Genomic DNA, 27,755 nt, shown 5'->3' with positions numbered 1-27,755 from the left:
GAAAACTGATCCAAGGGATACAGTTAGAATACATTTCACTCCTACCACAATATGGGCTGAACAACGCAACAATTCTAAAAAAAGAAAAAAGAAGGTATTTAATCTAGAGCATGTAATTTTAAACTGTGGGCAACCCAAGCCAAATTTGTTGAATTGTAAAATAGCCGGCCGGAGTGGCCGTGCGGTTCTAGGCGCTACAGTCTGGAGCCGAGCGACCGCTACGGTCGCAGGTTAGAATCCTGCCTCGGGCATGGATGTGTGTGATGTCCTTAGGTTAGTTAGGTTTAATTACTTCTAAGTTCTAGGCGACTGATGACGTTAGAAGTTAAGTCGCGTAGTGCTCGGAGCCATTTGAACCCAGTTGTAAAATATTAATAAAGCCTGAGTAGTAATATAGATTCCATCTTTCACAAATACAATTTGTGAAAGTACTATAAAATATTAATGAAGTGTGAGTGCTAATACAAGTTCCCGTTTTCAGAAAAATAATACCACATTAGTTGACAAACGTCAAAGGCTAATCTGGGAAGCAAAAGACCTGTGATAATAAAATAATGGGTCATAAGCGTAACCTCCATTTTTTAGACAGTCAAAATTTGATAAAGGCCCTTGTGTCGCAGATCTGTCTGCACATTCAAGATAGAATCAGTGAATCTTTTTAGAGCATATTAAATCTCGACTTCTTGTTTTGAAATGAAGTACCTTCGTATTCTTTCGTACGTCACTTATAAGGTGACCAGTTTCGCTGAAATGCGCGCTTAGTGACGACTTAGCGCCGGAATCGTTGATGTGCTCTCTAAAGTGGTTTCCCCTGTTTCTCCTCGTCTGACCTATACACTTAGCGTCACACTCAACAGAAGTGATACTATGTATCCTTGATGATTTATATTTTTCTAGTGTTGCAGTCTCTCTTTGCCTCAGCTTTTTTGCCATTATTCTTTGAGACGTAAAAAGACGGAGTTATGTACAGAAGTCAAACATTTGCCGATTATGCTGGAAATTTTACCGGAGAATGGTATCCTACGGAATTTATAATTAGCTGATGATCAGCTACTTCTGGGGTAAGGGTTCATCGCTCCGGATGTCAGTGGGGAATGAGCAAATTACACTTCGGATTCAACTTCTGTAACAAATTTTTGTTAATTTTACCGACAAAGTAAGCGTCATATCCATTTGAATATGCTACGAACTACACATATTTGAATTCCCGATCATGAACTCCACGGGATAACGGGACACTATATATTCTGTGTAGCAGACCTGAATACTACGTTTTCGGACGGCAGTGAATGATTACATGCAACAATGGGACCCTTCCTGTTTTGGATCTTTCTGTGATAATTGATGGTAGTTCGATTAGTTCTGATATTTTCAGGAAGCCGACCACATCTGACGCTGCTATACACAAAAAATATAACCGGTCATCACTTTTAATAAGAAGTATGTAATGTAGCATTTACTGTAATGCTCTACCATATGTAATCACAGCTATTTCAATGCATATGAAATATGAACTTTAATGAAGCATTGATCAGCCAAAACGTTATGACCACCGACCTACTGCCGTCCAGGCGATAACAGCGTCACCTAGCGAGGAATGACTGCTAGTCAGACGCACGCACGGTGCATGTAGTATCAGTGAGCGTGCTGTCCGTGTGTAGAATGGGGCCGGCCGCAGTGACCGAGCGGTTCTAGGTGCTACAGTCTGGGACCGCGCGACCGCTACGGTCGCAGGTTCAAATCCTGCCTCGGGCATGGATGTGTGTGATGTCCTTAGGTTAGTTAGGTTTAAGTAGTTCTTATTTAAGTTCTAGGGGACTGATGACCTCACAAGATTGACGTCGGACGTTGTAGGCTGGGAGACTAGTAAAACAGGACAGGCGACGAACTGTAACGGAGAAAACATAAGAATTTAATACTGGGCAGGGTACAAGTGTGGATTAACACAGAGTGAACCGTACACGTCTAACGATGAGCCTCCGCAGCCGACGACCCACGCATGTGCCGTTGTTTACATAGCGACAACCGCAACTATGACTGTAAGTGGCACATGATCATCGGGACTGGACGTTGGCACAATGGCAAGGAGATGCGTGTCTGATGAATACCCATACCTTCTTCATCATACCAAGGGGAGGGCGCGAATCTGTCGCCTTCCAGGGTAGTAACTCCTTGACACCTATACTGCGAGACGGAGACAAGCTGGTGGCCGCTCCATCATTATGCCCTGGGGAACATTCACATGGGTATCCTTGGGTCTAGTGGACTTCGTTTAAGGCACCTTGACGGCCAAGGAGTATCGTACACTGGTTGCAGACCACGTACACCCTTTCATGACGTTCATGTTTCCCGACGGTAGTGTCCTTTTTGAACAATAAAATGCACCGTGTCACTAGGCCAGGGTTGTGGTGGAGTGGTTCGACGAACACAGTGACGAGTTACAATAGATGTGCTGGCCCCTCAACTCGCCAGACCTGAACACGACCGATCACATCTGTGATGTGATTGTACGTGGCGTCAGAGCTCATCGTCTCCCTTCCCGGAATTTATGGGAATTAGATGATTTGTGTGTGCAGGTGTAGTGCCAATTTCCTCCAGCGACCTTCCATGGCCTCATTGCTTCCATGTCACGACCCATCGCCGCTTTTATCCGTGCTGAAGCTGGACAAACCGGCCATTAGGTAGGTGGTCATAATATTCCTGCTTATCAGTGTGTACTTATTGTACAATATGGCATTTAACAAAAATGAACTATTACAAAGCTACGTGTTTCGTAACCAATGGTGACACTGACTGAGTGAATAAGATTCTCTTGGAATGGGCCTGAGCTAACGACCACTACATTAATTTTGAACTGATTCTTGAACTGAGCTATTGCATTTAGAAATCCGAGAACAAAGGGAACTGGATAGTGACACGAGAAGAGTCAAACATTCATACAAGACCTTGATATACAGTTTTAAAAAATTTTGGTATTTGGATTGACGATGTAGTATCTGCCGTGGTGATATTAAACCACAACACGTGTTTTGCGATCTGAGGATGGCCGATGCCGTTCGAAACCGCTCATTTTATGTGGAATTATTGTGATTGAACCGGCCAGAAAAATTTATTTCAAAATAATCGATCACTTCGCTTCACCGACTCGACTTGAAAGGCATTTTGTCCAGTTTCCCAAATGTCTGAAGAATTTAAAAAATGGCTCTGAGCACTATGGGACTCAACTGCTGAGGTCATTAGTCCCCTAGAACTTAGAACTAGTTAAACCTAACTAACCTAAGGACATCACAAACATCCATGCCCGAGGCAGGATTCTAACCTGCGACCGTAGCGGTCTTGCGGTTCCAGACTGCAGCGCCTTTAACCACACGGCCACTGCGGCCGGCTGAAGAATTTACTTAGACATAACAAATAATTATTTATCAGATATTTAATAAACTGTTTGACGCAATTAAAGGTGACTTCCGACATCTTTCACTTGATATCTGCAATATGATGGTACACGACGATACTACTGTGACCAATTTGGAGTAGTCAGCCACTACAAATGATAAAATTTATCCATATATTGTGTAATATTGTTTCAGAGAGAATAAAAGTGGTTAGATTCCCGAAGAGCACGTCTTGTGAGTATAAAGTGGATAGTACCTGAACCGCTACTAAAAAAAACGGCGCGATCGTCACAAGAAAGGTGTCACAGCGAGAAAGTCGGTATACTAAGAGAGTCAACGGCCCGATATCCTTTAACAAACAGAATCTACAATAAAATCGACACTTTTATGTGAGAGGACTTTTTCTCTTTCTGGTTTAGGTTTCCTGTGGATTTACTAAATCTCTGAAGGCAATGCCGGGGTTGTTACTTTAAAAAAGAAATGGCCAGTTTCATTTCCCATCTGAGCTTGTACTCCATCGCTGATTACCTGATCCTCGGCAGCACGTTATACATAAATCATCCATTTACACAGATGAATGAGACTGGATGAAATGTTAGTTATCGCCTTAAAAGAGATCACTGGGCCCTTTGGAGCGACGTAGATGGTTTGTAATGTAACAGGTGGTCGTGTGGCCCTAAATCATTGAAGTCATCTGTATTTTCGAGTCGGTTGTATGGGACGAGAGCAGCAAAATATTGAGACCTGGCGCAGTGGTAGAACGGAGGTATCGTGTTGCATGTGCCCATAAACACAACGCGAATGAAGTTTTCCGCTTTGTTCGTTTTTCAGTTTGAACAGTCTGTCTACAAAGAATGGTCTACCTACCGCTCATGGTCTTGTGGTCGTATGGAGATCGTAACCGGACATTAGTATCACACCTTGTCCGTGACAGTTTCCAACCGACAGGAATCACTGCTGTCACTGAATGCAAGTATATCTCAGCCAATTTGATAGCGAACAATGGCAGCCAAACTGAATGCAATAAATATTTTTAGATGGGCGCATCAGAAAAGGCCATTGCTTTCAACGGCACATACAGTTACGCGTACGGGTCAAATAAAATAGAAAATAAACAGGACCTGACTGGAGCCGTTTAGTGCGGTCTGAAGACTCGTGAGTTCGCTTAACTTACGCATGCCATGCTGCCAAGTGCACCGACAGTCGAACGATGCGTTTAACTCGCAGTGTATGGAACGCGTAATTCAGGCTGGGGGCGTGACCGCGGTGATTTAGCACATTGAATTTGAACCTCTCATTGTTACCGTAAACATGAGCCAGGATCTAGACCGAAATTTTCAATCCATCGGAGTATGCATTGACGCGAAACTTCCAAGCAGATTAAAACTGTATGCTAGACCGAGACTCGAAATCTGGACCTTTGCTTTTCACAGGCTAGTGCTCTACCGACTGAGTTACACAAGCACACAAGCCCTGACAACTTTACTTCCGCCAGCACCTCATCTGTTACCATCCAAACTATGCAGGGTGCTAGTTTCACAAGTTTCTTAGGAGAATTTGTACTGAGTTTGGAAGCTAAGAGATGAGGTACTGGCGGAAGTAAAGGTATCAGCACGGGTCGTGAATCGTGCTTGTACTGCTCTGTTGGTAGAGCACTTGACCATGAAAGCCAAAGATTCCGAATTCGAGTCTCGCTCCAGTACACAGTTTTAATCTGCCAGGAAGTTTCATGTTATTTGCAATATTCTCAGTTTCTTATACGTCATCAAGATGAGAAATCTATGCGCACTCCTGTCATCCACAATAACAACAATCGTATCACAAGGCTACATGCAAACGTTCATGGTCTGACGAAACCTTAGCGACCCAGTCGCAGCCGAATGGTCCGCTAAATTACCCGACGGGAATCACATAGAAAATGCCTGTTACTACACGACTGGCCATTAAAATTGCTACACCAAGAAGAAATGCAGATGATAAACGGGTATTCATTGGACAAATATATTATACTAGAACGGACATGTGATTACATTTTCGCGCAATTTGGGTGCATAGATCATGAGAAATCAGTACCCAAACAATTACCTCTGGCCGAAATAACGGCCTTGATACGCCTGAGCATTGAGTAAAACAGAGCTTAGATGGCGTGTACAGGTACAGCTGCTCATGCAGCTTCAACACGATACCACAGTTTATCAAGAGTAGTGACTGGCGTATTGTGACGAGCCAGTTGCTCGGCCACCATTGACCAGACGTTTTCGGTTGGTGAGAGATCTGGAGAATGTGCTGGCCAGGGCAGCAGTCGAACTTTTTCTGTATCCAAAAAGGCCTGTACAGGACCTGCAACATGCGGTCGTGCATTATCATGCTGAAATGTAGGGTTTCGCAGGGATAGAATGAAGGGTAGAGGCACTGGTCGTAACACATCTGAAATGTAACGTCCACTGTTCAATGTGCCGTCAATGCAAACAAGAGGTGTCCGAGACGTGTAACTAATGGCACCCCATACCATCACGCCGGGTGATACGCCAGTATGGCGATGACAAATACACGCTTCCAATGTGCGTTCACCGCGATGTCGCCAAACATGGATGCGACCATAATGATGCTCTAAACAGAACCTGGAATCATCCAGGTGCCATTCGTTCACCCAGGTTCGACGTTGAGTACACCATCGCAGGCGCTCCTGTCTGTGATGCTGCGTCAAGGGTAACCACAGCCATGATCTCCGAGCTAACAGTCCATGCTGCTGTCCGTGCAGATGGTTATTGTCTTGCAAACGTCGCCATCTGTTGACTCAGGGATCGAGACGTGGCTGCACGATCCGTTCCAGCCATGCAGATAAGATGCCTGTCATCTCGACTGCAAGTGTTACGAGGCCGTTGGGATCCAGCACGGAGTTCCGTATTACCCTCCTGAACCCATTGATTCTATATTCTGGTAACATTCATTGGATCTCGACCAACGCGAGCAGCAATGTCACGATACGATAAACCGAAATCGCAATAGGCTACAAGCAGATCTTTATCCAAGTCGGAAACGTGATGGTACGCATTTCTCCTGCTTACACGAGGCATCACAACAACGTTTCACCAGGTAGCGTCGGTCAACTGCTGTTTGTGTATGAGAAATCGGTTGGAAACTTTCCTCATGTCAGCACGTTGTAGGTGTCGCCACCGACGCGAACCTTGGGTGAATGCTCTGAAAAGCTAATCATTTGCATATCACAGCATCTTCTTCCTGTCGGTTAAATTTCGCGTCTGTAGCACGTCATCTTCGTGGTGTAGCAATTTTAATGGCCAGTAGTGTATTAGTAACAGTGGGCGAAACATAGCAATTAATACTCATCAGTTTGTGTCTCCATAGGATCATATAATCAATGAATGGCTTCAGCTGGAATAGGCTACCTTTAGAAACGTACGGAATCTCTTTCTTGCGGAACTGGGACTATTACCAAGGATGTATGCGGTGCTACACGGTATGACATGATGTCTCTTGGTGGTGACACTTTTTATTTGTGCCTCATTGTTTAGAGCTGTCATGTAAATGTCGTATAGCACTGATGCCTATCTGACAGTGTGGTTTCAGCCGCCTGTCGGAAAAGATTTTGCCCTTCCGCGTACATTGGCCTCTTTCCTTGGCAATATTTGAGGAGTGTGTCCTATGTGTGTTTGTGGACTATAGGCGAGTGATATGGATACGTGCATAGTGATGTTTTGTTTGTGTTGTGTGGTGACGACGAGGTAAGAGAAATGGTGATACCCAGTGGGGCAGATAGCCTACTTCTCTCTAAGAGCGCGGGCCAACTTAAGTTGCACACTGGAAGAATTCCAAGTCCATGAGGGAGCTATGCTCCGGTACTGTAGTCATTTTGAAACCAACGAGACTTGTAGCCGTTCGCGCTATCTCGATGTCACTCCCGCGCACAGGTGTCCTGCTGCCCGCAGGCGCACGCACGGCGAGCCCGTAACTTGCAGACCCGGAGGCTTAACGCCAAAGCCCGGCGCGGGCTGGCGGCATCGATTCCGGGCAGCGTGCGCGTCGGGGCAGGCCGGGGGGAGGCGAGCCGCGTCGCCGGCTCTGCGCTGCACGCGGCCGCAGCTGCGCTTCACGGCGGTGGTGGAGCGGCACGCGGGGGCCTTAATGCGCCGGCCGCGCCACTCAGCCGCGCTCAGCCTCTCCCAGGGCGAGCACCGTTTGTTGACAGGGATTATCTTGAAACTCGACGAAGCGGTGAGATTGCTCAGGAAATTTCAGCAATTTCTTGGAACACTAATACCTAGGAATTACAATTCCGAACAACTTAAATTGGAAGGATCATATAAAAAATGTTGTGGGGAAACCAAACCGAATACTGGGTTTTGTTGGCAGGAGACTTAGAAAATGTATCAGATCAAATAAAGAGTCTGCCTACACTATGTTTTTCCGTCCTCTTTAGCGTACTGCTGCGCGGTGTAGGATGCTTAAAGCAAGTTTTGAATTATTGCGAAATAGGGGAGATAGTGTCACTAGAACGATACAGGATTTGGGTTGGACATCATTAAAACAAAGGCGTTTCTCATTATGGCAGAATCTTCTCACGAAAATTTCCATCAGCAATTTTCCCCTCCGAATGCGAAAATATTTTGCTACGCCGACCTACACAAGGAGCAAATAAGGGAAATCAGAACCCGCATGAAAAGATATAGGTGTTCGTTCTTTTCGCGCGCTGTAAGAGCCATTAAAAGTGCTACACCACGAAGATGACGTGCTACAGACGCGAAATTTAACCGACAGGAAGAAGATGCTGTGATATGCAATTCATTAGCTTTTCAGAGCATTCACACAAGGTTGGCGCCGGTGGCGACACCTACAACGTGCTGATATGAGGAACGTTTCCAACCGATTTCACATACACATACAGCAGTTGACCGGCGTTGCCTGGTGAAATGTTGTTGTGATGCCTCGTGTAAGGAGGAGAAATGCGTACCATCACGTTTCCGACTTTGATAAAGGTCGGATTGTAGCCTAACGCGATTGCGGCTTATCGTATCGCGACATTGCTGCTCACGTTGGTCCAGATCCAATGACTGTTAGCAGAATATGGAATCGGTGGGTTCAGGAGGGTAACGGAACTCCGTGCTGGATCCCAACGGCCTCGTATCACTAGCAATCGAGATGACAGGCATCACGTCACGATGCCTGAGTCAACAGATGGGGACGTTTGCAAGTCAACAACCATCTGCACGAACAGTTCGACGACGTTTGCAGCAGCATGGACGATCAGCTCGGAGACCGTGGCTGCGGTTACCCCTGACGCTGCATCAGAGGCAGGAGCGCCTGCGATGGTGTACTCAAGGACGAACCTGGGTGCACGAATGGCAAAACGTCATTTTTTCGGATGAATCTAGGTTCTGGTTACAGTATCATAATGGTCGCATCCGTGTTTGGTGACATCGCAGTGAACGCACATTGGAAGCGTCTATTCCTCATCGACATACTGGCGTATCACCCGGCGTGATGGTATGGGGTGCAATTGGTTACACGTCTCGGTCACCTCTTGTTCGCATTGACGGCACTTTGAACAGTGGACGTTACATCTCAGACGTGTTACGACCCGTGGCTCTACCCTTCATTCGATCCCTGCGAAACCCTACATTTTAGCAGGATAATACACGACCGCATGTTGCAGGTCCTGTATGGGCCTTTCTGGATACAGAAAACGTTCGACTGCTGCCGTGGCCAGCACATTCTCCAGATCTCTCACCAACTGAAAACGTCTGGTCAACAGTGGGCGAGCAACTGGCTCGTCGCAATACGCCAGTCACTACTGAACTGTGGTATCGTGTTGAAGCTGCATGGGCAGCTGTACGTGTACACGCCATACAAGCTCTGTTTGACTCAATGCCCAGGCGTATCAAGGCCGTTATTACGGCCAGAGGTGGTTGTTCTGGGTACTGCTTTCTCAGGATCTATGCACCCAAATTGCGTGAAAATGTAATCACGTGTCAGTTCTAGTATAATATATTTGTCCAGTGAATACCTGTTTACCATCTGCATTTCTTCTTGGTGTAGCAATTTTAATGGCCGGTAGTGTAGATAATTATTGTGAAGGTGGTTCGATGAACCCTCTTCCAGGAACCACAATGTGATTTGCAGAGTATCCATGTAGATGTAGACGAGTCGCGATGCTCTTATCCTTACAGATGCGACAGCATATGCTACTTTGAAACGGCGTGCATCAAAATTAATTCTTCCGCGTTTCATAATCGCATTATATTGGTGATAGAAAGGTAGGGTCAAGACTTCCGGATACCCATTGAGTTACGGACCAATCGTATACCCAATAGAGCGATAGTTTTACTAGAATTATCAGAGAGCATTTTAGAGTGATCAGTCTTCAGGCTGTTTCGATGCCGACCGCCACGAATTCCCCCTTGTGCCAACCTCTTGAACTGAGTAGCACTTGCATCCTACGTATTCCAATCTCTGTCTTCCTCTACACTTTTTACCGTCTACAGCTCCCTCTGGTAGCATGAAAATTAATTCGTGATGTCTTAGTAGGTATCCTACCATCTGGGACCTTCTTCTTGTCAATGATTTGCACACAATCCTGATTTTGTGGAGAACCTCCTCATTCATTGCTTTGTCAGTCCATCTAATTTTCAACATTATTCTGTAGGACCATATCTCGCATGTTTCAATTCTCTTCTGTTCCGATTTTCCCACAGTCCATGTCTCACCACTATACGATGCTGTGCTCCAAACGTACATTCTCAGAAATTTCTTCCTCAGATTAAGGCCAATGTTTAGTACTTCTCTTGGCCGGGAATCCCCTTTCAGCCAGAGCTACTCTGCTTTTTATGTCCACCTGCTCCGTCCATCATGGGTTATTTTTCTACGTAGATAACAGAATCTCTTAGCGTTGTCTACTTCGTCTTTGCCAGTTTCCGCTACTTCTCATTACAAACAGATTTCTTCGATTTACTCTGAATCCATATTCTGTATTCATTAGACTGTTCATTCCGTTCAGCTCACCTTGATATTCTGTCATCTTGAATTTTAATTCCACTTTCGAACCTTTCTTTTATTTCCGTCATTCTTTCTTCGATGTACATATTGAACATTAGTGGCGAAACATTACATCCCTGTCTTACACCCTATTTAATTCGATCACTTACTTCTTGGTCGTTCACTCTTATTGTTCCCTGTTGGCTCTTGTACATATTACTCCTCATCTCCTGTAACTTACCTCTATTTTGCCGACCTGAGTGGCCGAGCGGTTCTAGGCGCTACAGTCTGGAGCTGCGCGACCGCTACGGTCGCAGGTTCGAATCCGGCCTCGGGCATGGATGTGTGTGATGTCCTTAGGTTAGTTAGGTTTAAGTAGTTCTAAGTTCTAGGGGACTGATGACCTCAGAAGTTAAGTCCCATAGTGCTCAAAGTCATTTGAACCATTTTACCTCTATTTTCCTCAGAATTTTGAGAATCTTGCACAATTTGACATTACCGATCGCTTCTTCCAAGTCGGCAAATCCTATGAACGTGTCTTGATTGTCCTTCAGTCTTGCTTCCGTTATCATCCACAACGTCACAACTGCCACTCTGGTGCCTTTCCCTTCGTAAAGCAAAACTGACTGTCATAAATCACATCCTCAATTTTATTTTCCATTCTTCTGTACATTATCATTGTCAGAAACTTGGATGCATCAGCTATTAAGCTCGTTATGCGATAATTCATGCGTATTTCGGCTCTTGCAATCTTCGGAATTGTGTGGACGATGCATTCCGAAAGTGAGATGGTATATCGCCAGACTCATATATTTTATACATGAACGTGGATATGCAATTTGTTGCCACCTCTCCACAATAATTTAAGAAATTCTGATGGAACGTTGTCCATACCTACCGCCTTAATCTATCCTTCTGCCTTATTTGATTTTATTTCTTCCAGACCTCTGTTAAACTTGGGTTTTAATACTGGAGCCCATACATGTTCTATATCGAATCCTTTATCTTTTTCTGTCACGTCATCAGACAAGTCGTCGCCCTCATTGACGCCTTCAACGTACCCTTTCTTCCTATCCGCTCTCTCCTCAGCATTTAACAGTGGGATTCTCATTGTGCTGTCTAGTGTGTTCCAAAGCGCCGTGCATACAAACGGGATTTTTACGCAACTCATGGCTCTCGTTCTATTGTTATGCAAAGATAGTGTGAAGAGATTTGTATAGTCCTTGCGTTGGGGACCAGCAGAAGGACTGTCTTACTGTAACTGTCCTACAGTTCAGGGTCAAAGTTTGAATATTACACACTGCCCGCAGCTTAGGCAAATGGAGAAAATCAGTTTGTTCTTTTTGGAATAAATGTCGTCTACGGTGTGGCTTAACAGACTTATGGAGGCACTATTTAGTTTATGAGCGGTCCCTGAAAACAACCGCGAAACATGTTTCTTCGGTACCAATACAGATCCGCGTATACGAAGACGGACGACTACGGACAACAAATGGCTGAAATTTTTACGGTGTTTTCCTAAGATCCCAGTGTCGAACAGGCTCGAAAATTTTCTTCATATACTGATCGTTTCCGAGATACAGACGTTCTAAGTTACCATAGTTGTACATGTAAAATACATATGTAAAATCCGATATGAGGCGAAAACGTAGTTCATAAAGTAACGTAGGAAGGAGAAATGTGGTGCCAAGTGTCTCCGCTACCATTAGAGAGGTTCTGGGAGCAACATGTTGTGGTACTGGAGCACATGCAAATTTTTGAGCACATAAAAACCTGTCAGAGGTACAAAATTATTTAGTTTTGTAATATTCCAGTTTCATTTAAGTAAACTATCAGAAACTTACTGACACATAAAGTTCTTTTCATGTTAGTGACTACTGTAGCGGAAAAAGAAAGGAACTAGCGGAAATGCTCTTATCGGAGAACAAAAAGAAAAAAAGAAAGTCGAATGTGCTCCTGTTTGTTAAAATAATCTGACTGAAGAGTGGGGTATCAGCTGCCACATTTTACCTTCCTCAGCACCTTTCAATTTTTCCCAAAAGTCTTGGCACGTGGTGAGCATACTAGCACTTTTTTATGCTGAGAGAGAAGGAGAGAATGGCAGTTGGAAAAAGAAAAAAAGAAAAAAATACTACAAGATAGAAAGAACGGAGGAGACAATGGCAATATAGTTGTGACAGAAAGACTGAAGAAGACAGTAACGGTGGGTGAGGTATAAAGGGAAATAGAAAGTGGAGGTGAGTGAGAGCCAGTGATAATGAGACAGAGTATATGACAGTAACAACGAGAAGGAGAGACACAGTGACAGTGAGAAGAGACAGTAGCAGTGGGAATGAATGAATGAGATAGCAGCAGTAAGAGAGACAAAGAGGAAGAAAGTAATAGCGAGAGGAGACCATATTACTAGGACTGAACGAAATAGAATGTGGCTAAGAGACAGGTTGCAGTGACAGTTAGGGTGGCAGAAAGAGATAATGAGAATGCGTTGGACTGAATGAGTGAGTGAGAATGAGCAGATGTAAATTGATGGACTGTGCGACATACAGCAATATACTAGTGAGAATCAGCGAGTTACAGTTAGAGAAGCATGCGAGATTGACAGCAGAGCTGCGTGTTAGAAAGAGCACGGATACTTTCTCACGCCAAAGTTTTGGCCAAATATTTGAAGTTGCTGAGAAATATACAATGAGGGAGCTGGTATCCCACTTTTCAAACCCACTTTATTAAACATTAAAATATTCGCATTTTTTCTGCTTCAGTAGGAGCATCTTTCCACTGGTACTGTGTATTTCTTTCAGACATTGTAAGCATTGGCAGTCAGGGGTAAAGTGTATGGGCTACACGTGATCTTGTTCTCTCTTCAATCAGAAGATTGGTACGATGCAACTCCCACATCAATTTGAACTTGCGTACGATAGTCGCACCTTGGTCTCCTTCAGTAATTTTGAATCTCTACCCTTTGCTCCAGTACTAATCGACTATTCCTTTGTTCCTCAGGATATGCCTACAGTTACACTGTGCTCTCCAAGCCACTTAACGATGTGCGGCGGGAAGTATCTCTGGTATCAACATCACTGGCCTCTTCTCTCTTCCATTCGGCAGTGGTATGTGGGAACAATGACTATCTGCTAGGAGCTCAAATTTCTATGGTGTTCTGGTTGTGGTCATTTCGCGAGCATATGTGGAAGTAATATTTACCCCACTCTGCTTCGAACACATGCACTCGGCGATAACATTCTCCGAGATACACGACGCCTCTCTTGTAGCGACTGGCGCTGGTGTTTCTTGACCATCTCCGCAACGCTTTCGTGGCGACTAAACGATCCCGTGGCGATACGTACCGCTCTTCTTTCAATCTTCTGTACCTTCCTGTTAAGCCTACTTGATAAGAGTCCCAAACTGATAAACATCTCTCAAGAAACGGTCGAACGAGTGTTTTGTAAGAAACTTCTTTCGTGAATGAATTATATTTCCTTAAGGGTCCGACTACTTAAACAGCGTGGTAGAAAGCCATGTGAAGGGCCCGGGCTCGATTCCTCGCCTGCTGCCGGCCTGAGTGGCCGAGCGGTTAAAGGAGCTACAGTCTGGAACCGCACGACCGCTACGGTCGCAGGTTCGAATCCTGCCTCGGGCATGGGTGTGTGTGATGTCCTTAGGTTAGTTAGGTTTAAGTAGTTCTAAGTTCTAGGGGACTTATGACCACAGCAGTTGAGTCTCATAGTGCTCAGAGCCATTTGAACCAACCTCGCCGGCTCGGAGATTTTATCCGCTCGGAGACTGAGTATTGTGTCGTCTTCATCATCGTTTCAACCTCATCGACATGCAAGTTGCAGAAGTGGCGTCATCTAAAGACTTGTAGCAGGCGACTAGTCTACCAGACGGGAAATTTTAGCCACACGCACATTTCATTACATTTCCTTAGATTAGTTCTAGGGGACTGATGACCACAGCAGTTGAGTCCCATAGTGCTCAGAGCCATTTGAACCATTTCCTTAGATTATTCTAATGAATCTCAGCGTGGCAACCGTTCTTCCTCCAGTTTGTTTTATTTTCTCATTCGAAAGTCGTTACAGACGCTTACTGCTAGTTAGTTTACGGTTCTTACCTTTTCCTGAGAATCTTTACCAATAGTTTGTTCGAAGAGTAATTGATGGAGCTCTTTACCTATTAGACGTAATACCTAATATTTATTTACGATCAGGGTTAATTGCTAGTCACTCCACCAAGAAACTATCCTCCATAGAACTTCCTGGATTTCACTGCAGTCTTCTCCGGTTACCACCTTCCAGTACACAACGATGTCGTTTGCAAAAATTCTCATGGAGCTTCCATAATAGATCATTCATATACACTGAAGAGCCAAAGAAACTGGACTACCAGCCTAGCATCGTGTAGGGCCCCGGCGACCACGCATGAGTCTCGCAGCGCGACGCGGCATGGACTCGACTAATGTCTTAAGTAGTGATGGAGGGAATTCACACCATCAGTTCTGCAGGTCTGTCCATAAATCCGTAAGGGTACGAGGGGTGGAGATCTATTCTGAACAGCATATGCCAAATAATGTTCATATCTGGGGAGTTTGGTGGTCATCGATAGTGTTTAAACTCGAAAGAGTGTTCCTGGAGCCGCTCGGCAGCAATTCTGGACGTGTGGGATGTCATATTATCCTGCTGGAATTGCGAAGTCCGTCAGACTTCCACCAGCTTGAACAGTCCCGATATGCAGGGTCCTTGGATTCATGAACTTGTCTCCATTACCGTACACGTCCATCCGCTTGATACAATTTGAAACGAGACTCGTCTGACCAGGCAACATACTTCCAATCATCAACGGTCCAATGTCGGTGTTGACGGGCCCAGGTTTCGAAGCTCTGTTTCGTGCAGTCATCAAGAGTGCACGAGTGGACATTAGGCTCCGTAAGCCCATATCGATGATATTTCCTTGAATGGTTCGCAAGCTGACACTTGTTGACGGCCCAGCATTGAAATCTGTAAGAATATGAGGAAGGGTTGCACTTCTGTCATGTTGAGCGATTTTCTTCAGTTGTCGTTGGTCCGGTTCTTGCTGGATCTTTCTCCGGCCGCTGCGATTTGATGTTTTACCAGAGATTTTATGTTTTACCAGATTCCTGATGTTCACGGTACACTCGTGAAATGGTCGTACTCGAAAATCCCTACTTCATTGCTGCCTCGGAGATGGTGTGTCCCATCGCTCGTGGGCCGACTCTAAAACCACGTTCAAACTCAGTTAAATCTTGATTACCTTCCATTGTAGCAGCAGTAATCGATCTATCAACTGCACCAGGCACTTGCCTTGCCCACCGTATTTGAATACGCAGGCCCATTCAAGTTTCTTTGGCGCTTCAATGTATAACGTACGAGGGGCGTTTGAAAAGTCCGTGCAAAGTCCAAGAGATGGCACCACCGGTTGAGTTAGTAGCATCTTTGGAAAGAACGCACACCAAGTTTCAGCCATATTGGTCTATTTCTTTGTGTTTGGCATTCGTGTGAATCAAGGAAGTCGAGTGATTGTCAAAAAATGGACAAAAAAGAATTTAATGTGGTGATCAGTAATTGTTTTATGTAAGGCAAAACACCTCAGGAGACTAGAGAGAAGCTTGATAAACATTACGGTGACTCTGCACCTTAGATTAGACAGTTTATAAGTTATTTCAAAATTTCGGAGTGGCCATGCGGGCACAAGTGATGGTGAACGTTCTGGACGCACTGTGGAGATTACGACTCCAGAAACCATTGATAAAATCCATGACATGGTGATGGATGACAGAAGAGTTAATGTGCGTGAGACTTCTAGTGCTGTGGGCATCTCGAATCAATAGGTACATAATATTTTGCATAAAAATTTGGACATGAGAAAGCTATCTGCAAGATGGTTTCTGCGACTGCTCACTCTTGACCAAAAACGGAATCGTGTGAAGTGTTGCAAGGTTGGTTTGTAGCTGTTCAGGAATAATCCGCAAGACTAAGCGTCGTTTCGTTACTGTGTATGAAACATGGATACATTACTATACTCCTGAGACCAATGAACAATCTAAACAATGGGTTACTAAGGGAGAATCTGCACCATAAAAGGCGAAGAAAGGCCGGAAAGGTTATAGCTATTGTCTTTTGGGATTCGCAAGGGATAATCATCATCGACTATCTGGAAAAGAGTAAAACTATTACAGGTGCATATTATTCATCGTTGTTGGAACGTTTGAAAACCGAGCTGCAAGAAAAACACCTGAGATTGGACCACAAAAAAGTCCTTTTGCAACATGACAGTGCACCAGCGCACACCTCAGCAGTTGTGGTCGCAAAATTAATGGAAATAGGATTCCAACTCGTTTCATAATCCCCCTATTCTCCACACTTGGATCCCTCAGACTACTATTTGTTCCCCAATTTGAAGAAATGATTGGTGGGACAAAGATTTTATTCAAACGAGGCAGTCATTGCAGCAACTAACAGCTATTTTGCAGACTTGGACACTTCTTATTATTCGGAAGGGATCAAAAAGTTAGAACAGCGTTGGACGAAGTGTATAAGACTAAAAGGAGACTATGTCCAAAAAAAAAAAAAAGATTTACCCCAAACGTGTAAGTAGATTTTATTTTTGCCCGGACTTTTCAAACGCTCCTCGTAAATGGTAACGACACTATAATGTTCGCTTGGGGTACTCGGCGATTTCCTTCACATTTGTCGGTTTCGTTCGGTTAAGAATAACGTACTGAGCTGTATCTCAGGAAGTCCTGACTCCACTCGTAAACCAGGTCCGATCTATCTAGGCCCTCATTTTACTCGCTAAACCTAAGAGGCTCTATCGAACGTATTCTATTAGCCAAGGAACATGGTTTCAACCAAGGGGCTCTGTCTACGTCACTCTGGATTTCGTGGACGAACAGAGCGAGGGGTATTTCAAGAACTCTGTGTTTACGAAATCCATATTGGTTTCTATAGAGGAGATTTTTGTTCGACAGAAACGTAATAATTCCTGTGAATAGAACGTGTTCCAGGTAGATAATTAGTTAGTTAGTTATATATTCGATATATACCGGTAATTTGATATCTTTTATCGAAATGATGCGGAACGAGTTAGTTTAAGGGATATGTATACATAATCAGTGTTAACATTAATGAACACATTATTTTTTAGTTCTGCACTTGCAACTGCACTTAAAAACAAGTATTTTTACAGACTATCCGATTTTAAACAGAAATTCCCCCATAAAATAGAGTGAGCTGCCAAGGGAACCTAAAAATATGGAATTCATTTACGCCCCCTGTCGACAGGAAAGAAATAATGTTGGGCGTTTTGTTATCTTCTCTCATTTCGTTTCTAAGCATTGACTACCAGGCCGCTACTGAGTGCACTATGCAGAGCTGTGGGCGGTCAAGAAGGCACTGGAGCAAATTAAACAAATTAAATTTCTTGGTGGAGGCAAATTTCTTGTCTGTGCTTGCTCTTTTACAAGGAACCCCTTCAGTGAGAGGTCGCAAAAGGCAAATGATGTTTACGTCATTCAATGCCCCACATATTGTCTTCCGTGCAACCACAATATTGGCTGCTAATGACAACAGGGGCGGGAATGGAGGTATCCAATGGTGAGCACAACATGAGACTACGAACCATAGTTGAACTACTCTCTCGCGAGTAACTCACAACAGTGCTACAGTGCTAGTGGTGTTAATACAAAGCAGTGCATTTGCGACGACAAAAAAGCAAACACTACAATATATCCTCAAAAACAGTTGCCGAAGTTGATATTTCGTCCGAAAGGAACCCAAGGAATTTGACAGGGTGAGAAACAAGTTGCAGATGAAATATTGGCGTTTCTGCAAGATGAGTCAGTGGGTTGTGTGGAGTCGTATACACTCGACTATTCACATTATGTAAATGAGGTAGACAATGATGGCAATACATGTTTAACAAGTGAGAGTGATGCTGAAATAGGTTTGGAGCCACGTAGTTCATCATCCTTGTTGGACAGGCAGCCAAAAGCCCAGTCTAGAGTTAAATGTAATAAAGGACAATCGTTGTTCTCCAAGGAGCAGCACTAAACGTAATTACGTGCATGGAAAATAATCCACACCATATTTAAAAAAAAAGTATGGACACATTTCGAAAAGTCCGCTGCAATATGACCTGCGATGCGTAAGAAAAACTACAGGTGTTCAAGTTGGGACAAGGCGCACTTGTTATAAAAACCGGTGTTTGCGCGTTTCAAGGATCCTCACGCAACTTACAGGATGTACATGATTGTGATCTGCTACGTTGTTGTTGTGGTCTTCAGGCCTGAGACTGGTTTGATGCAGCTCTCCATGCGACTCTATCCTGTGCAAGCTTCTTCATCTACCAGTACCTACTGCAAACTACATCCTTCTGAATCTGCTTGGTGTATTCATCTCTTGGTCCCCCTCTACGATTTTTACCCTCCACGCTGCCCTCCAATACTAAATTGGTGATCCCTTGATGTCTCAGAACATGTCCTACCAACCGATCCCTTCTTCTAGTCAAGTTGTGCCACAAACTTCTCTTCTCCCCAATCCTATTCAATACTTCCTCATTAGTTATGTGATCTACCCATCTAATCTTCAGCATTCTTCTGTAGCACCACATTTCGAAAGCTTCTATTCTCTTCTTGTCTAAACTATTTATCGTCCATGTTTCGCTTCCATACATGGCTACACTCCATACAAATACTTTCAGAAACGGCTTCCTGACACTTAAATCTGTACTCGATGTTAACAAGTTTCTCTTCTTCAGAAACGCTTTCCTTGCCATTGCCAGTCTACATTTTATATCCTCTCTACTTCGACCATCATCAGTTATTTTGCCCCCCAAGTAGCAAAACTCCTTTACCACTTTAAGTGTCTCATTTCCTAATCTAATTCCCTCAGCATCACCCGACTTAATTCGACTACATTCCATTGTCCTCGTTTTGCTTTTGTTGATGTTCATCTTATATTCTCCTTTCAAGACACTATCCATTCCGTTCAACTGATCTTCCAAGTCCTTTGCTGTCTCTGACAGAATTACAATTTCATCGGCGAACCTCAAAGTTTTTATTTCTTCTCCATGGATTTTAATACCTACTCCGAATTTTTCTTTTGTTTCCTTTGCTGCTTGCTCAATATACAGATTGAATAACATCGGGGAGAGGCTACAACCCTGTCTCACTCCCTTCCCAACCACGCTTACCTTTCATGCCCCTCAACTCTTATAACTGCCATTTGGTTTCTATACAAATTGTAAATAGCCTTCCGCTCCCTATATTTTACCCCTGCCACCCTCAGAATTTGAAAGAGAGTATTCCAGTCAACATTGTCAAAAGCTTTCTCTAAGTGTACAAATGCTAGAAACGTAGGTTTGCCTTTCCTTAATCTAGCTTCTAAGATAAGTCGTAGGGTCAGTATTGTCTCACGTGTTCCAATATTTCTACGGAATCCAAACTGATCTTCCCCGTTGTCGGCAACTACTAGTTTTTCCATTCGTCTGTAAAGAATTCGTGTTAGTATTTTGCAGCTGTGACTCATTAAACTGATAGTTCGGTAATTTTCACATATGTCATCACTTGCTTTCTTTGGGATTGGAATTATTATATTCTTCTTGAAGTCTGAGGGTATTTGGCCTCTCTCATTCGTCTTGCTCACCAGATGGTAGAGTTTCGTCAGGACTGGCTCTCCCAAGGCCGTCAGTAGTTCTAATGGAATGTTGTCTACTCCCGGGGCCTTGTTTCGACTCAGGTCTTTCAGTGCTCTGTCAAACTCTTCACGCAGTATCATTTTTCCCATTTCATCTTCATATACATCCTCTCCCATTTCCATAATATTGTCCTCAAGTACATCGCCCTTGTATAGACCCTCTATATACTCGTTCTTCCCACGCACAATTCGTGAATGGAACAGGGAAGGGGGGATCAGATAGTGGTACAATAAGTACCCTCCGCCACACACCGTAAGGTGGCTCGCGGAGTATAGATGTAGATGTAGTAGATGTACTACTGTAGTAGGCGTGGGCTTCGTGTCTATCTTTGCCACAATAATGCGTTCACTATGCTGTTTGTAGTAGCTTACCCACGTTTCTATTTTTTATTCATTATTAAACCTTCTCCTGCATTACCCCTATTTGACTTTGTATTTATAACTCTGTATTCGCCTGACCAAAAGTCTTGTTCCTCCTGCCATCGAACTTCACTAATTCCCACTATATCTAACTTTAACCTATCCATTTCCCTTTTTAAATTTTCTAACCTACCTGCCCGATTAAAGGACCTGTCATTCCACGCTCCGATCCGTAGAACGCCAGTTTCCTTTCTCCTGATAACGACGTCCTCTTGAGTAGTCCCCGCCCGGAAATCCGAATGGGGGACTATTTTACCTCCGGAATATTTTACCCAAGAGGACGCCATCATCATTAACCATACAGTAAAGCTGCATGCCCTCGGGAAAAATTATGGCTGTAGTTTCCCCTTGCTTTCAACCGTTCGCAGTACCAGCACAGCAAGGCTGTTTTGGTTAGTGTTACAAGGCCAGATCAGTCAATCATCCAGACTGTTGCCCCTGCACTACTGAAAAGGCTGCTGCCCCTCTTCAGGAACCACGCGTTTGTCTGGCCTCTCAACAGATACCCCTCCGTTGTTGTTGCACCTACGGTACGGCTATCTGTATCACTGAGGCACGCAAGCCTCCCCACCAACGGCAAGGTCCATGGTTCATGGGGGGGGGGGGGGCACATCAAATTGCGCACGATATAGCTTACAGTGATTCCAAGGGGAGCTCTGGATGGTTGCATGACTTCAAACTGTGCTACAGAACTAGAAGACGTAAGATAAAAAGATGTGCAGTAAACTGTAGAATCGGCCCGAAAATTTGTAAATGAAATAAACAAACTTATCACATCGTTCAATAAGGAATTGGTTTTCGAGTCCGACCAATCGGGATTTGAAGAGGAAATGCATATAAAAGTAACCCTGGAAATCGAAGGTACCAAGAGAGTTGTATCAAGATCAACTAACATCAATGCCTTAACGCACACGTATACAATTATGACGGCTGTTTAATTGGATGGTAAATTGGCTGGAAAGTTATTTACTTTGCTGCGAGAAGTCGGACGTGCACTGCTCTCTACAATTCTTTTCCGTGTGCGTGATCTTGCAAGGACATTGGGGAATATTCACGCCACAGCAAGCAATTGTGGGAAAATGGGCGTACGAGAACTGCAGCTACGGTACGAACACTGCCTTTGGCCAATAGCTCGTGAAAAAACTAGCTTTTTCTTCTTTTCTGGTCTGCATATAAATATCATACTCCTTTAGAAAAGACTGTCTCTCCTTAAAGTACAGCCAGTTTCACGATAAGCCTCGCGACAGACTGTCATGCGTTCAGTTGCATGCCACCACATTCCGTCGGTTCCCATCAGCCCATTACACCATACTTCTATATGCATTTTTAAGGGGGTATGCGTAACTGAACGTCCTGCATAGCTTGCCATCGATCTTGATGGTGCGAATCCTTGTGATCACTATGGGGTGCCATTTTTTCATTCGATCTTCATGGTGCAAGTTAATGGTTCGTTTAAACATTTCTTGAATGTCAACGATGTCCATTTTGTGAAGTGTACTACACACATCCCACAGAAGTTTGGTCTCTGCATCCCTGGACACTCATTTCCTGTCGCCCTCCTGATGCACGTTGAAAGTCATTAGCAGCTAATATTTTTCCTGACACAGCTTGTAACGCAACACTTTCAAATGACGTTGCGACAACGCACTCAAGGGGTTCATTGCTAACGTACAGCAGGCTATTCAGTAAATTGTGGTTGGGGTACGCCTGCTTTGGCAGAAGAAAGAGGTAGACTGCTGGGTCCCTGGACACACGGGAGTCGAGGGGAAAGAGCAGCGTAACCAGCATCCCAGGAAAATACCACACTTCCACTTCACGTTGCTCTACAGGCTGACGCGTAGTGGATACAAAGCGAGTGTTGGCTGAGTCGGAAAGGCAGTGGCTGGAAACGGGTAACAACAACTTGTGGTTGGTCAAACCGACTTTCTTTTTTACCACAAGAAAAGACGAGGCGGTCCTCACTCGCCCAATGACGCACGATTGTTTCCTGCGACAAGAAGACCCCCAGAAAGTAGTGTTTGCGGCGTCACAGTCACGGTGTTGCATGCTCTACCGAGGAACTTACTTTCCATTTCAGGCCATGACAAAATAATGGAACGACAATTGTTGACATTTCGTGTGGCGTCAGGACTCATGCCGTTTAATTGGATGAAGGTTTACATGTGTTTTTTTTTAGTGGTTCAAATGGCTGTGAGCACTATGGGAATTAACATCTGAGGTCATCAGTCCCCTAGAACTTAGAACTACTTAAACCTAACTAACCTAAGGACATCACACACATCCATGCCCGAGGCAGGATTCGAACCTGCGACCGTAGCAGTCGCGCGGTTCCGGTATTTTTTTTTTTTTTTTTTTTTTTAGTTCCGCGTTCAACCAATCTTCTTACTGACTGCCACCGTTTTTTTTAAATATTTTAACATGTAACAACGGTATGACAAGATCTACTGGAACTGGTATTGCTGTTGCTATCGTTAAATGATGTTTGCTTTTAGGTTTGAGGGTAGACATTCTTGTACTTGAACGTAGACTGAACAGCCAAAGAATCTGGTACACCAGCCTAATACCGTGTATGGCCCCCGCGAGCATGCATAAATACCTCAACACCACGTGACATGGACTAGACTAATGTCTGAAGTAGTGCTGGAGGGAACTGACACCATGCGCCGTGTAGGACTGTCCTTTAATCCTTAACGGTGCGAGCGGGTCGAGATCTCTTCCGAACAGCATGTTGCAAGGCATCCCAAATTGGCTCAATAATGTTCATGTCTGAGGACTTCGGTGACCAGCGGAAGTGTTTAAACTCAGAAGTGTGTTCCTGGAGCCACTGTGTAGCAATTTTGGGGTGACGCACTGGCCTGCTGAAATTGCCAAAGTCCGTCGGAATGAACAATGGACAAGAATGGATGCAGGTGATCAGGCAGGATGCTTACGAACGTGTCACCTGTCACAGTCGTATCTAGACGATTCGGGGGTCCCATATCACTCCAACTGCACACGTCCCACACCATGCAGAATCTATGGATTCGTGAGTCGTCTCCTCCCTCACCCGTACACGTCCGTCTTCTCGATGCAATTTGAAACGAGGCTTGTCTGACCAGGCATCATTTTTACAGTCATCAACAGCCCAATCTCGGCGTTGACAGGTCCAGGAGAGGTGTAAAGCTTTGTGTCGTGCAGTCATCAAGAGTACACGTGAAGGCCGATATCGGTTATGTTTCGCTGAATGGTTCGCACGCTGACACTTGTTGATGGCCCAGCATTGACATCTGCATCAGTTTACGGAAGGGTTGCGATTCTGACACGCTGAGTGATCCTCTTCAGTCGTCGTTGTTCTAATTCTTGAACGATCTTTTTCCGGCCGCAGCGATGTCGGAAATTTGATTTTTACCATATTCCTGACATTCACGGTACACCAGTGAAATGGTCTTAGGGGAAAATCCCCACTTCTTCGCCATCTCGGAGATCATATGTCCCATCGCTTGTGAGCCAACTGTAACGCTGAAACTCACTTAAATCTTGATAACCTGCCATTGTAACAGCAGTAACTTATCTGACGACTGCGCCAGATACTTGCTCTCTCATACAGGCGTTGCCAACTGCAGCGCCGTATTCCGCCTGTTTACATACCTCTGTATTTCAATAGATATGCCTGTACCATCTTCTTTGCCGCTTTAGTGCATATATCTCCAAAAATATTACACCTAAAACAGTAAGACTTGAGACTGCTATCTATAACATAATGCCTGATATTCAGTGCAATTTTTGTCTGAAAATATGCATCGACATACATTTTATAATGATTTGAATTTTTCGTTAACATTATTTCTATGATGTACCTTTTCTCGTTAAACTAATCAAGCAATAAAACTGGAATTCCAAATTTCGTATCTGCATAAGAGACTAACAAAACGAGTGGAACAGATTTTTGTTTGACATCATGGTTCCTTTAGACTAATTTTTCAGTTTTGTGTTACTGGCGACTGCTCTACTTTTCTCAAATTTTAAAAGAGAACTTTTCTCAGAGAAAAGATAATGGAAACCTGCTGCACAACATTATTTAGTAAGTAATTATTAAGAAGTATGCCAAATTTCAGGATGTTACCTTTTATAGTTCCTGAGAAAAGGTACATTATAACTCAAAAAAGTCAGTTTATGGCAATTCGCATTTGAAGGGTTTATTTCAATTTTTGACAGTATTGCTATATTTCTCTTCCTCGTCTTTCTGGAGTTATCTCCTCCCCTGCCTCCTTTGCCTAGCCAACTTTTGCCTTTTTGTTCTGCTGCCTGCGCTTTATCCAGTCGCACTTCATCGCTGCTTCTGAGTATCTTCCGTGTGAATGTACCTGGATGGAACCCTCGTTTCTGTAGGCACTTAATTCTACCTACATTTCCCCTACTGAACACTAGACAGGCGTCACCTGCAGGTATCTTGAGGACACAAATACTCTTCTTGGACAACTCATCCATATAAGGCGACTGTAGCTTTATTCGTATTCTGCATTTTCCCATGTACAGACAATTACCACATGCACATGAAACATTAATCACATGAGCAAGTATTTCTAACTCAATTAACCTAAATCCATTGGAAAATTCGTTTCTGGAAATGTACACAGCATCATCAATTCATTCACTAATTTTCTTCTCCGATGAACTCAGTGACTTTGTAGAAAATTGTTCTTCGCGCTTAGGAGCAGCATCTGTAACACTTATCTAAATTTCCCGTATCTTTTATATATGAATTTCGCCATTCCCTCACTTTTTTTGAATATTTGTCCACTGCCACGAACCATTTCGAACAAAACAGGTTAATATATGCAAAATTAAAAACTGAAAAATGTTTGTAGCACGTGCTTTTTTTTAAAAAAAAAAAAAGAAAAAAGAAAATCACGTTGTAAACAAAGGAATAAGCAAAGATAATCTTTCCCACAGCCTTCTAGACTCATATGCAGTACGTTTCGATTGTATGAATGAAAAATTTAAACATTTCCGGCATAGAGAAGGTGTGGATCACAACATATAAAAGGTTTGTTGAAGGCGCAGACGCCCAAACAAACTTTTTAAAAACATATTTGTAGTCAAAATTCGATTATTCTCAAAGAATCAATCAAATAAATTACGCAATAAAAAGCATCGATTTTTTTCGCAGTTTTTCCTTACATTTGCCTTAACTCACCATTCACCAGTACCGCGATCTTGTGAAAGGTCGCTGATGACTTGGTTGTTAAGCGCCCAACAGTTTTAAATCCACGCACCCAGACCAGAGCAGACGTAAACAGAATCCGCTCTGGTGTTAGAAGGGCCGCTGCCGATACGCCAGTAACTGCGCAAGCAGCTGCCACGTCACCCCATCCCACACCACAACAAGGTGGTCGGGGCCGCCGTGGGTTGTGCCCACATCGGCGGCGCGGCAGGCGGCTGACCGCGGCCGCGACCGCAGAGCCGGGACGCCGGCCCAGCAGAGCACAGCATAGCTAAGCTCGGTGCGCAGGGCACTGGGCACAGGGCAGCAGGGAGCGCGTGCCGCGGGGGAGCTGTTGGCGCTGCCGCGTATCGACTCGCAGCGTCCGCGGCCCAGCGGAAAAATTAATCACCGCCAGAACCACCTACACCCACACACTCTCACACACACGTATGATGTTTTCCAATATTTCCACACATTCACTCTGCAGGGGAACATTATGAAAAATCGTTTATTACTCTTGAGAGACATTACTTAAACCGTGGGTTGTCCCGCTAACGTGAATGTGCAACACGAGTCCTTGTAACACTTTCATGCCGATGTGCTCTTTGACCATCTATTATTGTATACAGGGTGAAAAGTATTTAAACCGACAAACTCTGGGAGGTTGTAGGGGACATCAAAACAAATATTTTTCCGTAATGTCATTTTTTTCATACGAGGATTATTTAAACCGGTGGATGCCGTATTACGCTCTTCAGTTGTAGGCAAGTGCTGTCTACCAGTATAATAGTGCATTGTCACTGTTTACTAATGGAGCGATACACCTGGAGTGAGTACACTGATATGGTTGGTGCGTACTACGTAGCGCACCACAACGGACGAGCTGCACAGCGGGTTTATCAACAACATTATATTAATCGCCGTATCCCGCATCATACGGTCTTAGCTGCTGTGTACCAACGTCTGCGTGAGACCGGGTCATTTAGGAGATTACCTGGACAGGGGTGCCGTCGCACGGTAAGAACGCTGCAATTTGAGGAAGCTGTCTTGCAGCATGTGGAGGGGGATCCTTCAATCAGCACTCGTGCCATTGCACGTAACATGGGGACGTATCAGACGAATGTAAGAACAGTCCTTCGAGAGCAGTTGTTACGTCCATTTCACTTACAGCGTGTCCACAACCTGGAACCAATTGATTGCCCACCCAGAGCACAGTTTTCGCAGTGGTACCTGGAAGAGCGTGAAATGCATCCTACATTTACATCCTCTGTGTTGTTTACCGATGAAGCAACGTTCGGGCGAGATGGAGTCTTCCACATGCGCAATTCGCATGTTTGGAGCCGTATCTGCTACCTAGGCCATTAAATGGCAGGCACTATTGCAATTTTCTCGCCAGAGCATTGCCAGAATTGCTGGAAGACGTCTCGCTCCCTACAAGACAACGCATGTTGTTCCAACGTGACGGGGCGTCGGCACATTTCAGTCGTCGTGTGGGTCGATTCTTGGACCGACGGTTCCCAGAAACGTGGATTGGCAGAGGTGGTCCTGTACCATGGCCTGCTCGATCCGCTGATATGTCCTCTCTGGACTTTTTTGTGTGGGGAGAGATGCGCAACTTTGTTTACTTAACTCCTGTTGCATCAGAAGAGGATCTGGTTGCCCGGATAGTAGCAGCAGCAGGATTAATTCAGGATACTCCTGGGGTTTTTGCCCGTGTCAGACAGAACATGATATGACGGTGTAACCTTTGTTTACGTCCGCAGCTCGTGGTCGTGCGTTAGCGTTCTCGCTTCAAACGCCCGGGTTCCCGGGTTCGGTTCCCGGCGGGGTCAGGGATTTTCTCTGCCTCGTGGTGACTGGGTGTTGTGTGATGTTCTTAGGTTAGTTAGGTTTAAGTAGTTCTAGGGGACTGATGCCCATAGATGTTAAGCCCCATAGTGCTGAGAGCCATTTGAACCATTTTGAACCTTTGTTTACGTGTCTATGGAGGCATTTTTGAAAATCTACTGTAACTGAAATTGAGTTATGTTAATGAGCTGTCTCTTGGTCAAAAAAAAAAAAAGA

The sequence above is a fragment of the Schistocerca cancellata genome, chromosome 3 (assembly GCF_023864275.1).
Source record: "Schistocerca cancellata isolate TAMUIC-IGC-003103 chromosome 3, iqSchCanc2.1, whole genome shotgun sequence".
NCBI classification, from domain to species: Eukaryota; Metazoa; Arthropoda; class Insecta; order Orthoptera; family Acrididae; genus Schistocerca; species Schistocerca cancellata.
The sequence above is the reverse complement of the archived record's forward strand: the minus strand, read 5'-3'. Positions refer to the sequence as shown.